Consider the following 7,793-nt stretch of genomic DNA (forward strand, 5'->3'; position numbering starts at 1 on the left):
GAGACAGCGCCATTGCACTCCAGCCTGGGCAACAGAGTGAGACTGTGTTTTTTTTTTAAAAAAAAAAAAAAGAAAGAAAGAAAGCAACCAAGTGCCTGTGTGCATTTGTTTTGGCCCACTGCTCTTTATCCCACTCAGCTGAGAGTCCTGGAGGATGGTTCCAAGGCCACCTGAGGCATTAACCTGTCACTTGACTGCAGACGGAGCTCATAGTTGAGCCACTGTCTTTCTTTTGCAAGTCTCTTATCCCATTTGAAGTTCATTTAATAAGTTCACAAAATAATTTTCATGGTGGTAGCATGTCCAATAAAACCATCACGAGTAAAATCTGATGAAGGTTTTAAACGCTTGGCTGTAACATACCTGTTAAAAGTGTGGCTGTGTCGAGCAGTCTTCTCTGCTTCTCAGTGCTAATGCGAACCTCTCAGCTGCAGCAAACACAGCCCTTTCATTGCTTTTGCTTCTGTTTCCATCTTCCTGAGATGCCTCTCCCTGCTCCCACATTAACCAATGACTTGTTTCAGCTCATCCAAATTCATAAACTCATGCTGAATCCCTCATCTTCAGAGGTCTAAGTTTCTCTCTTGGGCCAGGAAGCACTGATCTTATTTTGTCTTATATTGCAGTGACTTCTTTGTCTAATACACAGCAACTCCCTGTCCTCACAATTGCATTAACCCATAAGCTGTTTCCCATGGCATGGATTTTCACCAGTTTCTGCAGAGCACCCATCACTCAGTGGACACAAAGTCAGTGTTCGTTAAATTGAAGAGACAGGCTCTGCCCAAGCCCTGGGGAATTAACCCGTAATCGAGCCTCTGTTGTTCACCAGCCCACTCTACGGGTACAGATGTTCCAAGTATAAAGAAAATGGGAGTGCTAGTCTCTGTTCTCGGGTGCAATCTAATTGGGGTGGTGTAAACATAGACAAGACACATGCTACACTGAGAAGCAATCCTTCAGTGTAGAAACCTTTTGCAAAAGCAAAAATGCTTTTGCTTGATTTAACATTGTCATTAACTTCTGCAAGCCCCTTCATCTCCTTTATTTATCCTTTTTTCCAAGCCTACCTCCTGTTTTCCAAATCTGCCCTCTCCTCGTCATTCCCATGGCCACTGCACTGGCCTACCTTGTCATCGCTTCATATCTGAACCCCTGCAGTAGTGTCTGTATCAGTCTTTTCTATCCTGAACACTGACATTTTCCAATATCCACCGGAAACAGCAAGGCCCATTCCAGTTTGAAGCTCTCAGGTAATTGACTCTACCTCATTCTTTGTGGGACAGAATCACTGCCTGACGCCAGCTCCTCCTGGTTACAGTCAAGGCCTTCTCTGCTCTGATTCCACATTTTCTGGCCAACTTCAGCTCCCTACGTTCAAATCATTTGTATCAGTTCATTAAATAAATCAGCTGACATTTATTGGTCTTGATGATTATCAACTGGGGAAGGACAGTCATTCCTTGGTATAATAGCACCACTGTCTGCTTTTTCATCACAAAATGAATTTAAAACTCGGTGCCCTTTTCCTTTCCAGTGTCAAGTGACTTATTTGCCCCAGTTTTTAGGGTGTTGTGAAGCTGATGAAGTAAAGAAACCACACAGGTCCCTCGGACAAAATGGAGGGATGACAAGGAAAGCAGACCAAATATAATCATAAAATTGGCCGGGCTTCTGCCCTCCCTTTAGTGGGAAATGCTTAAGGTTTCTTGGTCTAAATCTTTTTTCCCCTGAAGATACGGCTCCCTTTGCCATTTGTAGCTGGGCGTGTGTTTGACAGGCAAGGTTGCCTTGGGTCTGGAGAGGTGATTCAATCTACAGCACATGCTGCTTCTCTTATATTGGCTTGGTGGCTTTCTAAGAAAGTGAACATAATGCCTTACTTTATTCTTGATACTCTTTTTTTTTTTCCCAAGACAGAGTCTTGCTCTGTCACCCAGGCTGGAGTGCAGTGGTGCAATCTCAGCTCATTGCAACATCCACCTCCCAGGTTCAAGCAATTCTCCTGCCTCAGTAACTGGGATTACAGGCACCTGCCACCACACCTGGCTAATTTTTTTATTTTTATTTTTAGTAGAGACAGGGTTTAACCATGTTGGCCAGGGTGGTCTTGAACTCCTGACCTCATGATCTGCCCACTTCTGCCTCCCAAAGTGCTGGGATAACTGGCATGAGCCACCACACCCAGCTCCTTGATACTCTTCAACTTTATTTCTCTCTCAAACTTTAAGTGCCCAAATGAAATTTTAGAAAATAACCAATTCATAGCACGATAAATTATAGAGTAATTTTTGTTTTAGTTCATAAAATCTAACTGAAAGGTAGGGATATTCATCTTCCTAATTGAAAGAGTTAACTCAATTCTAAAGTTGTATGATTACCTAGCCTAGTGAAAAGACTAAAGTTTGGTGATACAGCTGTACCTAGTAGAACTGAGGATGTATCTGAGACTGACCACATTTACCTAACACGGGCCTTTCTGTGGGCTCAGCCAGCTGATGGATTCTCAGCTGGAGTAGTCAAGGGAGGCTTACCTGAGGCAGTGATGGTTGAACTGAACTCTGAAAAACGAGTTAAGGTTAACAGGGCAAAGGTGGGAAAAGAATTGTCTTTGTTCAACAGACTTGAGAGTATAAGGGCCCTGATGTAGGAAAATGTGTGGAACTTGCCTCCAAAGACTGAAGAAAGTCAGATAACTGGAATCAGAGTGGGGGGAAGGGTGGCGCAGCCAGCATGTGTCTGCAGAGGTGCGCGGGGCCGGGATTACCTGGAACATTTGGATCCAAATATTTAACCTCCAAAGAATGTACAAACAGCCAATAAGCATAGGAAAAGATGCTCAATATCATTTCCGGGAAATGCAAATCAAAACCACAGTGAGACACCACTCACCCACTGAGATGACTACAGTAAAAAAGAAAGATCATAACAAGTGTCAACAGAATGTGGAGAAATGAGAACCCTCATATGTTCTTGCAGGGAATGGGAAGGGGCAGGGCCACACTGGAAGCGAGTGGCAAACAGTTCAACAGAATTACCGATTGACCTGCCGTTCCACTCCTACGTACATATCCAAAATAAATGAAAACAACAACAAAAGCTTATCTGGGATGTCCAGATGTGCACGGATGCTCAGAGCAGCATTACTCCTAAAAGCCCAAAACTGAAAATGACCCAAAAGTCCAAGTGATAGAGAAAAAAATGTGGCATACCCATATGTACGAGTTTCTAGGGCTGCAGCAGCAAAGTGAACCTCAACCTACACAACAGAAATGTGTTGTCTCACAACTCTGGAGGCCAGAAGTCTGAGGTCAAGGCATTGGGGTGGTTGGTTCCTTCTGAGGGCTACAGAGAAAGGAGCTGTTCCACGCCTCTTTCCTTGACTTGTAAATCCCTGTTGTTTTGTTCGAATGGCGTTCTTCCTGTATGCATCACTGTGTTGAAATTATCTCTATAAGGACAGCAGTCACTGGATTAGGACCTGCCCTATTTAACTCATTTTAGCTTGATTATCTTGAAAGATCCCACCATCAAATAAGGTCACATTTTGAGGTGACTGAGGTTAGAACATCAACATATGAATTTCTGGAGGACACAATTCAACTCATAACACTGTACAGTGGAATATTATCCAGCCATAAAAGGGGATGAAGTACACTACAACATGGCTAAACCCTGGAGATATTATAAGTGAAAAAAGCCAGACATGAAAGGCCACATGTGTAATTCCCTTTATGTGGGATGTCCAGAATAGGCAAAGCTATCAAGGCAGCAAGGAGACTGCTGGTTACCTAGGCCTGGGAGTGTTGTGCATGATAAAGGAAACAGGAATTGGAAGGGTGGGGGTGAAAATGTTCTAAAGTTCATTTTGTGATGGATGCGAAAAACCATTGAGTTGTGTACTTTAAACTGTATGGTATGTGAATTATATATCAACAAAACTGTTAAAGGGGGAAAAGTTATAACAGAAAAAAACTTTCAGAGATTATTGATCAGAAAAAAGTCTGTTTTCCTGTTTTTTAATTATTTTTTTATGTTTTAGACAAAGTCTCACTCTGTTGCCAGGCTGAAGTACACTGGCACGATCTCAGCTCACTGCAACCTCCGCCTCCTGGGTTCAAGCAATTCTTCTGCCTCAGCCTCCCAAGTAACTGGGACTATAGGCATGTGCCACCACGCCCAGCAAGTTTTTGTATTTTTAGTAGAAACAAGGTTTCACTATATTGGCCAGGCTGGTCTCGAACTCCTGACCTAGTGATCCACCTGCCTCAGCCTCCCAAAGTGCTGGGATTACAGGCATGAGCCACCGTGCCCTGCCAAATCTAAGTGTTTTCTTTAAAAATTTGAGCTGAGACATGTCTGGGCCCCTGGGCCCTCCATTCTCAGATTTGCTGGCACTGCAGGCTTTCACACACTTGATTTGTTCCATGGTGAGGTTTGTACAGAGTGCAACATATTTTTGGACAGATGAGTAGCAACTTTGTTGCTCTAATTTGTTTTTCTCACATGGTTTTTGAGAGAAGGGCCCACTAGTAATCTTGTTGCCAGCTGGAAACATTAATTATACTTAAGTGTCTGGAAAATTAAGTTTTTTTTTTTCCTCAAGATAATTTTGTCCAGGTTTGATAGCAGGTCATTTTTCTGGGGATTCCATGCTCCTTGTGACAGAAGGGAACCCAACCACACCCTCTGCCCCAAGGATGTGTTAAGTGACACCAGCCTGACTTTTCTGCTTTAATATTGAATAAAAAAGAAGCTGAGCTATGGTTTTGTAAGAGGCAACCAAAATGGAGACGAGAATGAGATTGTGCAAGGATGGTTCTGCCCTAAACTATCTGAGAAAGGGAGAGAAATGCTCCCACCAGCAGGCACGGCGTCTATTGGAATAAACGGGAAGGTTCGTTTTGTGCTGAGTGCAGTCTGGGAATGAATAGGAATTCTCACGAAAGGCTGTGAGACAGAGAGAGACACCTAGGGCCAGAGCTGGGCAGAGCCTATCCCGATTTAACTAGGGGTAGGAGGTGTTCAGAAGCATAGGGAGGCTTTTGTCAACTAAGGAACAGTGCTGATGTGGCAAGAAGGGGAACAGGGCAGGGTATGGAGCCCAGAGGGAAGCCAAAGGTGATCCCCGACTGCAGGCGGAGTAGAGAGTGGGCGGACAATCGCAGCCCTGTCAAGGCCAAGGGTATGTGGAGGGGCCTGTGGTTCTGTAGTCTCCCACTGTCTACCTAGGAGGTGGCTGTAGCCTAGCCCTGGGGGTGGGGAGAGGAACTTTAGGGGAGCTTCTCCAGAGAGGCCAGGAGAGGAAGGGGCTTCAGGAGCAAGATAAGGCAGCAGCGCCGGCCCTTGGGGTTGGCCTGTCCTCATCTTCCCTCTGTTCACTTTCCCATCTTCATGTTTGTAATGCAGTTAATTTGGAAACTTGTATCCTCTTTTAGTTGAACTAAAGGCATCAAAGGAAGGAGGTATAGCTTGGTAAACATTGAGGCTGCCATTCTACAGGACAGCTGGGCGTGAAGGGAGCACGGCCTGAAATGAGAAAGTGAGAGAGGAGAAACTCAGTAGGGGTGGCTTGCAGAGCAGTTCCCCCCAAAGAGATTCTGCAGCCAGATACAACCTTCCTATCATCAAGCACAGAAAACTGAGGCTGGAGTCATTCTTTACCAACAAACCTTGTTGTATGAACTCATCTTCCTGAACACCTCTCTACCCAATTAACTCCCTAGCCCAACCCTCTTTGCCTTTCCTCATTTTCACAAATTACTATGCTTTGTCCAATTCAGTACGTAAGTAACAGCCTCTCGGCTTTTCCAGGTCTTCATTTCCGTATGAGGGCTTCTGTGCCACATAAAACTTGTACTAAGTGAATTTGTGTGTTTTTCTCCTGTTCATCTATCTTATATCAATTTAATTCTTGAGCCCAGCCAGGGGCCCAAGGGGATGGAGGTGCAGTTCCACCTCCCCTACAGTTTCTGGTGACAAGAGAGGGACCCTAAAAGGCAGGGATGCCCACTAGCTCTGCAGCCTGGAGATGGGACTGGGGAGACCTGACAAAAGATGGCAGAAAGTAGGAAATCTTACCTAGTCAGCTCTTAGATCTCTGTCCATAGTGGCCAGTCAAGAAAGGGAGGTAAACATGGTTTTTTGTCTTCTTTCCAATTCAGATTGGTAGGAGAAAACATTTATGAGACTTAATTCTTCGAACTGTGACTCTTGTGAATTTGGTTCTGAGTACCCACTGGTTTTTAATCACAGCCTCCCAGGAGTGGTCCTTGTTTTCCTTGTCTCTGTCTTTTGCGTAGTTTGTCATAAGGAGGAAAATCATAAGATTTTGCTTTCATCTTGTTTTATGTCTTGAGAGCTTGTCTTGGGGACCAGTGAGGATATTCTCTGGTCTTTGCTAAGAGAAATCACAGGTCGTCAGGCTTGCTTGAGGCGGCTAGCCAGCTGGCTAGGAATCCAGAAACAAAGTTTATCTCTTTGTCCCACTGTGCCAGCTCTTTGGGGAGTTTGTCCTAATTGTGCCAACTTTATTGCCTTGTTTAAAAAGGTCTGGTCATTCTAAGGCTATCGCCGGAGCAATCTCAGTGAGGAGGGGACACTGTGTTTTTGCACCCTCTTTTGGAGGCACTTCTTGAGCCCATGGTTAAGCCATAAAAGGCTTTTTGGTTTTAAGCCATGAAAAGGCTTGTTGGTTTTTAGTCACAATTGAAATAGGTATACTTTTGAAAATTTGGACTTTTGTGTCTAAAGGGGTTTTTGTTGTTGTTGCTGTTGTTAGTTTTGGTTTTTTGAGAGATGGAATCTCGCTCTTTTGCCCAGGCTGGAGTAGAGAGGCATGATCTCCGTACTGCAACCTCGGCCTCCCAGGTTCAAGCTATTCTCCTGCCTCTGTGTCCCAGGTAGCGGGGATTCCAGGTGTGGGTCACCACAGCCAACGAATTTTTGTATTTTTTAGTAGAGATGGGGTTTCACTATATGTTATTCCTGGCTGGTCTCGAACTGCTGACTTCAGGTGATCCGCCCACCTCGGCCTCCCAAAGTGCTGGGATTATAGGCGTGAGTCAGCTCGCAGCCAGTTGTTTGTTTTTAAAGAGTGCCCTCATCCTCAACCGTCCTATTAGGTACTTAAGGGAAAATCAAATTAAACGGCACAAAATAATATAATGGCTACCCCTAGCGATTCCCTTCGCAAGATTAAAGAACACAGACTTAGAACAAAAGTTCAGTCCACACCGCTATAAATTTTCCTTGGCTGGTGAGACTGCTAAAGGCACTTACGTCACCAAAGCCCGGGACCTAGCGGGCGGCCCCAGTGCGGAGGCTGCAGCGCATGCTGACCAGGAAGGCTCGGAGCATCTGAGGGCCATGAAAGAGCCTCCGCCCCCACGCAGGAGGTCCCCGAGGCAGATCTGGAACTCCGCCCAGCCCTCAGAGTGGCAGTGCACTGGCGACCTAACTAACCCCCAGCTCCAGGAGCAGGGGAACCCTGTGGCACTCAGCTCCCGGGCGCCCGGATTCTGACAAAGGGAGGCTGCCGCACTCTGCTAGGCTTCCTGTGTTTGATGGACTCAGATCTAGACCCAACCAACCAGAGAGGAGAAAGAAAACGGATTCAGAGACAGGAAATACAACCGGCTAAAAGCCGCGTTTCATAACCGCGTCCCAGCGAGGGACGGGAAGGCGCAGATGCGAGGCCCGCGCGGCTGAGTCGCGTCATCTTGCTCTTCCTGTGTTATGGGGCCAAGGAAGAAGCACCGTCCTGCTGTCCCGGGGCGCCCACTGCCCGGAGG

At 45.8% G+C, this 7,793-nt stretch overlaps 1 long non-coding RNA gene across 1 annotated transcript; it reads right to left on the reverse strand.

The window, feature by feature from the left end:
- Positions 1–4,720: 4,720 nt before the first annotated feature.
- Positions 4,721–6,997, reverse strand: LOC116561135. The gene is made up of 2 exons (XR_004273301.1): positions 6,082–6,997; positions 4,721–5,529 (listed from the first exon to the last, which is right to left on the reverse strand). It is a non-coding gene; the product is annotated as an uncharacterized LOC116561135 (long non-coding RNA).
- Positions 6,998–7,793: the final 796 nt, after the last annotated feature.

Source organism: Sapajus apella, unplaced genomic scaffold (genome assembly GCF_009761245.1).
Source record: "Sapajus apella isolate SASKATOON/1434 unplaced genomic scaffold, GSC_monkey_1.0 scaffold28, whole genome shotgun sequence".
Lineage (NCBI taxonomy): Eukaryota > Metazoa > Chordata > Mammalia > Primates > Cebidae > Sapajus > Sapajus apella.